This window comes from Salvia splendens, chromosome 18 (genome assembly GCF_004379255.2).
Source record: "Salvia splendens isolate huo1 chromosome 18, SspV2, whole genome shotgun sequence".
NCBI lineage: Eukaryota > Viridiplantae > Streptophyta > Magnoliopsida > Lamiales > Lamiaceae > Salvia > Salvia splendens.
In genome coordinates, this window is record NC_056049.1 from 17,549,162 (window position 1) to 17,557,910 (window position 8,749).

At 42.9% G+C, this 8,749-nt stretch overlaps 1 pseudogene; it reads right to left on the bottom strand.

Annotated features, from left to right (window-relative positions):
- Positions 1-3,957: 3,957 nt before the first annotated feature.
- LOC121776827 lies at positions 3,958-5,398 on the bottom strand (annotated as a pseudogene).
- Between the last annotated feature and the right edge of the window lie 3,351 nt (positions 5,399-8,749).

Here is an 8,749-nt window from a genome sequence, read left to right on the forward strand (position 1 = left end):
TCAAAGAAGTTTACTTCATAAGACCGAGGACAAGTACGATGAAATTTTTTCGCTAAGCTGTAAATACACAGTGTTAGAAGCGGAAACAAAATTTCATTTTCAAATCTTGTTCGGCACACAACTCCGCTACCCTACAAGATGGCGTTACGCTATTACAAAGGACTATTCTACTGTCCAGGGTTGCTAAAGTTGAGCCATCTATTCACAAAATCCTCGTGAAGCTGAGTTCGGGCGTTCCAGGCAGCTGCAGAATAAGCAGGTCGACGAGATGCTCTAATCGACCTGCCACCTCTTCTCTGAGCCCGGGAAGCCCTAGCACCTCGGCGGCGAAGAGTCTCTTCACGAAGCATTTGTTGATCTTGCTCACTCATAATCACAGCTCCTCTACGAACTTCAGCCTGTTCTCGTCTTGACGTTTCCGGCTGTTCCAGAGTTCGTTGCTGACTTGGAGTACGGTTTTGAGCAAGTGAATCAAAGGTTTGAGCTGGAGTGCGAACATCTGTTGGCGGGAAATGCCTAAGGAATCTCTCGATTGGAGGACGCCGGGAAAGAACGATGTCGTACCGAGAAGCCCAGCGCCGCAATGATTTCACAACTTGTTGGCAAGCCGAGCTCTCCAGCGCATTGTTCCTCCGGAGTACATGATATTCCTCCCACAGTTCGTCAACTCGTTCCTGAACTTCTGAGATGGTCATTCCCCCGCGCCTGCTGATGAAATCCTCATACGCAGTCCTCTCAGCCACGGCGGTATTCAGCTCGGCCTCCAGATCCTTCTTTTCGGACTCTAAGTCCCTATTATCGGCCTCCAGCTTCATTGAACGAGCCAAGAGTTCGTCATTCTTCATCTGGTCAGCTATAGCTCTTTTCTCAGCTTCGTCTAAAGCCGAAGAGTACAGCCGCTTCCAGTGAAGTACCTCCAGCTCCTTGAGAGTTAAGAATACAAAGCAGCTACGTCAGTTCGGCATTTCAGCTTACCGAGCAGGTAGTAAACCACAACAGGAGTAAGAGAGTACGAAAGGCTATACGAAGACACAAGAGCAGAAAGAAGAATTTTTTCATTCATAAGAAAAAAAATTTTCTATACAAGGAGGGCTTCAAGGCCATTTTACATAAAGGAAGAAACTAAACTAAGAGAAGGGAGACGAAATCATACTTCGCTAGCTTCGTCTCCGCCTTCTCGGTGAGGTTCAGCTTCCTTCTCCTTATCTGCTTCAGCTTCAGCCTCTGCCTCCTTGCTCTCCCCAGCCTGCTCGGCGCCACCATAGCCGATCTGCTGCGCCTCCTGATCGGCCTGCTTATCGCCGACCTCCTGCTCCAGCGGCTCGGCCTCACCCTCTCCGTTGTAAGTCGAAGCGGGTGAAACGGGTCCCACGGAGGCAAAGATAGCCTCCAGGTTCTCGTCCCGATCAGCTCGACAACTCCGGACTCGGTCTGCAGAAAGCAGGACCGAGGATGAAGCGAGCTCCTCAAGGAGCGGCAGATTCTGAAGCCGAGCTGCTATCTCTCGGCTGTACAGAGGCAGCACGACGTCGGCCCCCTGCTCGCCCTTATCGGTAATTAGCCTTACCAGACTACCGACAAAGGCCGAGAACTGGCTGCTCAAAAAGAGTTTCTCCGTGTAGGCACGGAGACCCTCTCCTTGGGCAACCACGGCGGCAGCATCCCTCCGTTTCGTCTGCTCTCGCTGGATGACGAGCTGGTTTTTGGCAAACTGAGCTTCATCCTGGGCCGAAATCCTAGCAGCTCTGGCTTTCTCAAAGTTTGCCTCAGCCTGCTCGGCCCGGTGACAAGCAGCCGCCAATTTCCTCTGCATCTCAGCATAGTCGTTGGACGCTTTGGAGAGTTCGACGGCGACGAGCTTGGAGAGCATATCGTTCCTCTGAAAATGGATAAGGAAAAAAGTCAACAGAGGGCACCAAAAATACAGGACAGAAGCCAAGCCAAAGAATCAAGAAGACAATTCACCTCGGCGAAGTCCGTGGGCCATAAAAATGGCTCACAGATATGCTCCGAAGGAGGCGCCAAGACCACGTCTTTCTCTGGCGCTCTCGGGGGCTTCGGGGTCTTCCCCTTCCTACTTGCCGAAGTCGACTCCGGCTTCTTTGGACCCGAAGAGGTCTTTTGCCTCTTCGGATTCTTCTCGGCATCAGGCGCCGAGCTGGTAGCCTTCTCTTTCTCCGGCTCCTTAAGCTCGGAGGATTTGCGGCTAACCTTATTCAGCATGAACACTGCCAAAAAGCAAGAAAACAAGGTTAGTTTTCTTCGTTAAAGCAGTAGAGCATAAAGATAAAGAGAAATCCTCACCCTCGGCCTCTTCGTCCGAAGACGAGATGTCGAACACGACGTCGCCCTTGACGAGCTCAGACTCCGTGTATTGTTTCCTAACTATGGGAATCTTGTTGAGCTCGCCATCGAGCTCGTCCAACGGTTCAGGCCGAGGATGACGGATAACGGACTTCGGCCCTCTCCAGGGAAAACTAGGAGCCGCGGTCCTATTATAAAAAAAGAAGCGATTTTGCCATTTCGGCCATTTGGTTTTACAAAAGGCCCTAAAAGGCTGTAAAGGGACCAAGTAAAACCAAGATCCCTTCCTCTTAAACTGGAAAAAATTAAGGATTGCCCTCAGAGACAGATCCTTATCTAGACTACGCAGTTCGGCAGCAAAAGCCGATAAGTGCCTCCAAGAGTTCGGAGTCACCTGACCTAAAGGGAGTTGAAAAAAATCTAGCAGCTCTACAAAGGCAGGGGGAAGAGGGAAACGAAGCCCGCATTCTAAGCAGGCCTCGTACACGGTGGCGTAACCCTCCGGCGGGGAGTCAGCCCTATGATCACCGTCAGGTACCACCGCCTTCCCCCCAGGAAAAAAGTATTTTTCGGGTAGGGATATCACAGTATCCTTACTCAAAATACTATGGAAATACTCTACGGTCTTCTCCCCGGACTCTTTCCGGCCAGAAGACCCCTTACCGCCTCTCCTACCGCTACCCGACTCCGAAGAAGAAGAAGAAGACATTTTTCTTACTTTTTGAAGGTGAAGAAAGTCTGAAGAGATTCTTGAAAGCGGAGAGAAATTTTTTCGCTAAAAAGAGAGAGTGCAGAAGAAGCAGTCGCAAAAGTGCTTCAATGATGAAGAAAGGAGGTATTTATCAGATTCGGCGAAGATTTTAAAATCGTCGCACCGTTTCGAATCCCACCTTTTCAGGATTCAACGGCCGGATTTTACTGTCGCATTTAATGCAGTCACGTGCAAGGCACGTCCCCTGACATCAGCCTCCCCCTTGCCTTTATCCAGAATGCCGAAGTGACTCACTTCGCCGAAGTGATTCACTTCGCCCTTCGGGGGGGGTAGTGATGGGGTGCGTACTAAACAAGCCCAACAGCAATGACGGCCCATCAGCCCAAAGCCCAAGGAAGAGTATGAGTTCGGCCCAAAGCCCAAGGAAGAGTATGAGTTCGGCATTACCAAAGAGTTCGGCCTCAGCCTACAGCTCGGTGAAAGCCAACCAATCAAGCTCTGCTCTCAGGACGGCATCAAGCTCTACTCTCAGACCGGCAACCAAAGCAGTTCGGTCTCAGTATTCGACCGAACATCAAGCTCTGCTCTCAGGTCGGCATCAAGCTCTACTCTCAGATCGGCAACCAAAGCAGTTCGGTCTCAGTTTTCGACCGAACAAGGAGTTAGTGGACCCATACTGGATTTCCACAACTTCCAACACATCCACTACCACGTGGTGTCAGCTCAGGCCACGATCGTAGGCCATGACCTACGCTACATGCAAGACCTCCATGACCTCCACGACATCCACAACCATCATTAGTGGTGATGCAAGCCACGATCCTAGTTCAATGTATAAATAGAACTTAGATCAGATAGAAAAAGGTTAAGCTCTCTAGAGATAAAACACCATATAGCAAGTTTGTATTTGTAAGCTGTAGAGAACAGATCAAGCAATACAACTCTGCCCTCTTTTCTTCCCGTGGACGTAGATTTACTTCAGTAAATCGAACCACGTAAATTCTTTGTGTCGTGATCTGCGTTTTTCCTGCATTCTTCAACATCAGAAATTCGCGGATTCATCAAGAGTGAAGAAGAGGATGTCTGTTATGTTCTTGGGGACGTCCACAGGGTAGTCTCTGTTCGCCAGGCTTCTCAGTTGGGTCGTGAAGTTGTGCGAGGCCGCGGTGAGGCTGGTGGTGTGTAGTTTCCGACGTACTCCACAATGCCTGTTGTTGTGGTGCTGTCGAAGTCTCCACCGCTCGCGTATGCTCTGGAGGCCATGTAGTAATGGCTTGGCTGCTGGTCAGCCACAAGCAGGAGATCCATGGTCTGGCCGGGGGATATGGCGATGTAGTCGCTTCTCAGGGGCTTGGTGTAGGCGGCGTCAGTGCCCACCACGGTGACGTTGTGGTTGGCGATTTTGAAGAACATGATGTTGTTCATCACCGCGTTCACCACTCTGAGAAGGTAAGTCTTTCCGGATTCCACCTTCAACCTGAATGTATCTGCTCCCAACAAGTTTATTATTCAATTATGGGCGGCCGTTTGGTAGGGAACACACATAGATAAAAAAAAATATGATAAAAACACACATTTTAGATTATTTTCAATAGGATAACTAATTAAGCTAGTAAATTAGTCCACCTTGAGATGAGCATGGATGCAAGTCCCCTGGTTGGCCGTTGATGAGAAAAGAATTAGAAACTTCTGGATCAAGGAAGTCTTCCATGATTTCCTGCACATCGCCGTTAAACCAGTCTCCCAGCAAGATGGGAACTTCAAGATGAGGCTTAGGGAAAGGATAAGTCTCTGTCCACGGCGCCATAAACAGAATTGCGAGACCATTCGCTGTGAGCGTGCCACCAAAGAGTTCCTTCCTCGTCCGAGAGGACAACCCTTTGGCTAAACCTTGTTCCAGGACTAATAGGGCACTGTGTCACAAACTCCGGCCCGTCTGACCATGGATATCTCGGCATTTTGACTCCATGCCTAGTAGTTCAAATTCAATTAACACATAACTTCATATTTCAGTAATATTTGTTAGTGAAATAATATTTTTACCAGTGGATGGTTATATTATGGTCGGCACTATTGATAACATCAACTATGACCAAGTCTCCTCTTCTAGCGTATATAGTTGGCCCCGGGAACTGCCTGTTTATCGTCAGCATTGTCTTGTTGGTGCATAGCCTAGCCTAGAGTGGTTAGAGTTTATCAGCTGCAACAAGTTAAAGTTTTCCATTAGCAAGAGAAAATATAATGAGCAAATACACAAATTAAGAAGCTAAGATATGTTATACTTACTTCAAACCTATATCGGTGAACTGCAGCGTGGCTCGGCGTTACTCCTCCCAGCAGAACAACACCTAAGAAACAGAGTAACAAAAGCTTTGACAACATTTTTTATTTCCTTTGTAAGTATTATTGCAATTGTCGATGTGTGTCTAAATTTTGCTTGTGCTTGTTGAGATTAAAAGGAAATTTTGATCAGTATTTATAAGCTGGCTTCAATCTTACTTGTTTTGTTTATTCTCTTGAAAACAAACGCGACGGCTACGCTTTAATCTTATTGTATACTATAATATGTCACGTTAAAAATAGTTGCATGGACTTATGTCTATTATTAAATTAAATATTTTCAAATATCCGGTATTTGACCTCAAGCATGAAGAGGCGACGAGCAACAAGTGTTGATGGACAAATACAAAGAAATAAACCCACGCGGTGTAGTTGGTAAATGAAAACTTGCATGTATATATATTTAATTAAAGTATGTTTCTTGTTTCAGAATTTGATAAAAAAAAAAATTTGCTTCATTTTCTAAGTTGTTTCATGTGAATGTATGATTGTGGCGAACGAGTAGAGCTTATTTTATTTTTAATATTGTATGCTCAGTGTTCTTGAAACTCAGCCATCAAATAATCAAGGCTGGAAGATGTTACTGTCATTTAAGGTCGTTAGAAATTTAATTAGCTCGGTAGTGTAGAATATGTCGTACATTCCATGTTTTTTTATTTCTTTTGAGAAAAATACTAAAATTGATCGATTATTATAAGGGTGACTGAAAATTTTGTGAAAATTAAAACTCAATTCAATCAAATTATCCAAAAAATTAAACCTGAAAAATCAAAATGCGAATTACAAAAATCGATCCAAACTGAAAAACTGAAATTGCATAAATATATAGTACATAACAAAATAACAAAAATATAAACAACCGAAATCCAAACTACATCAACTGAACCTGAAAACTGAAAGGGCGTAAATATATCCAAAATAACAAACTTTTTTGAAATTTAATTAGTATTGTATAATTAATATCTTAACTATTATATCAACCAATTAACCTATCCAAAGAATTACATTCTTCATAAAATCTTCAAATATATATTCTTCCTCCGTCCCGAAGAGGATGACCCCTTCCTTGGCTGGCGCAAAATTTTAGGAAATTTTATTTTGTGTATTAAGTGGAGAAAATAAAGTAAGAAAAATAAAATAAAATAGAGATAAAAATGTTTTTATTTTTAGTAATGAGTCATCTTGGTTGGGACAAAATAAAAAGAAAAGTGAGTCATCTCCAATGGGATGGACGGGGTATAATATTAATAATAAATTCAGTTTTCCGATTTTCTTATATCAAAATTTGCCAAAACCTTAAAAACTGAACTGAACCAAATCCGGAAAAAAAAAAGTCTAAATGATTGTACGGATAGTTTTCATCATATCCAAAACCGTAAAAACTGTGGGTTGATATTTAAATTTAATTGTTCCTGTTAAATTGAACCATTCAAATTGTTTATGACCACACTCTTACTCTTTCTCTGTCCACTGAAAAAACGATTCACATTTTAAAAATATACCATGTTGATTTGTTATTTAACACTAAGAGTTTTGGAAAATGATTTTGCTAAAGAAGAAAATCATAGTAATATTGCGTTGAAGAGTAGGTACGATATTACTGGTTACCGGCTGCTACTCACACACAACAATGTCTACATCACACTTTTGGGCCCCTTTGGCCGTCCACAATAGGAATAGCCCAGCAATAGCCCAGCCATAGCCTAGCCACTGCCACATCATCAGCACTAAAAATTCTCCTGTTACATCATAAATAGCCCAGCCATAGTCTAGCCACATCATAAATAGCCCAGCCACATCAATAGCCACATCACTAATAACAATTATATAAAATGACATAATTAACAATCACACAATATACGGAATTTAATTTACGAGACATATACGGGAAACATTAATAATACTATCCACATCACTATTAACAAATATATACAAAATGAAATAATTAACAATCACACAATATGCAAAATTTAATTTACGAGACATATACGGGAAAAGTTTGTGACCCGCTACTCCCGGAACTAGGCTCGTTGTTGAGATCCATTTCCCGTTGTTGATCTTGAACAGAAATTAAGATAGAGAGAGTACTCGTTAAAACAAGTGGTGCGAATGAAAATGACGAGCAAAGCGCGTATATATAGTGTTTCGGAAAAAAAAAATTAATTTACGCGCTAGGCGGTGGGCTGGGCGATCCGGGCGCTGCAATAGCGCCGAACGGACCGCCCAGCCGACCGCCCAGCGCCACATAACCGCCCAGCGCTGCGCGGTTTCTTTCTCCACTCAGCCGCTGGGCGGCTGCAATAGACCGCCCAGCGACGGCGCTCGGCTGGGCGGTCGCTGGGCGCCTATTGTGGATGGTCTTTCTATTCTTTGTTAATTACTACTACCACTATAACTAATTCTTGACAAATAAAATTAATTATTATTATTCGTTACATGTTTTCTGTCCCAGTTATACTAAGAAAGTTCTGTCGATTGTTTCCCGTGAAGCCCAAGAGTAATTAATTGTTAATCTTCTTTGGTTGTTTCGGCAATAAAATGAACCGCGTTATTGGTTAAGCTGTCATCGTCAAATTCTTTATTTTCGAAATTAGGTTAAGTTTATTCTTATTTTGCTCTCACGTAATAAACTAAGCTAATGATACTAATATACTCCATCCGTCCTTAAAAAATAGACAACATTTGAAATGATACGAATTTTAACACGTACACAATTGGTAAAGTAGGAAATAGATAGAAAGAAAAATGATTGACGTATTATTAGGATGTGTCCAGTTTGCAAAATTGTATCTTGTAATTAAATATGTAGTGTGTTTGGTTAATGAGATTCAATCCCGCAACTCAATCATAGATCGATAATCATGCCTAACTTCTCAAACTAAAATTATCTCATAATTCAAGCTTAGATTATATCATGGTACTATTTTATCCATGAAACCGAATACCATCTTAGTGAAGAATGAGACTCATCTCATTAGAGAGAAAAGTTTCTTCAGATAGAATTTGCCTATTTTTAAAGGATATCCCAAAATAGCAAATGTGGTCTACTTTTAATTGACGGGGGAGTATTAACGAGCACATATGTTGCATTATCAATTACATAAATAGAAAACTGAACATTAGAAATGCCCCGGCCAATCCAATTTATAAACGCAAAACACAAATTAATAATTTTATGTAATGAATAAGACAAAAAGATACTCCATCCGTCCCCAAAGAATATGCACTTTGGGTTCGGCAAAGGTTTTAATACAAAATTGAAAAGTAAGAGAGAGGTGGAGAGAAAAACTAATTAAAATATTGTTAGTGGAGAATGGGCTCCACCTCATTAGAGCAAAAGAGTTTCTAAAATTGGAAAGTGCATATTCTTGTAGGACGGACTAAAAAGGAAAT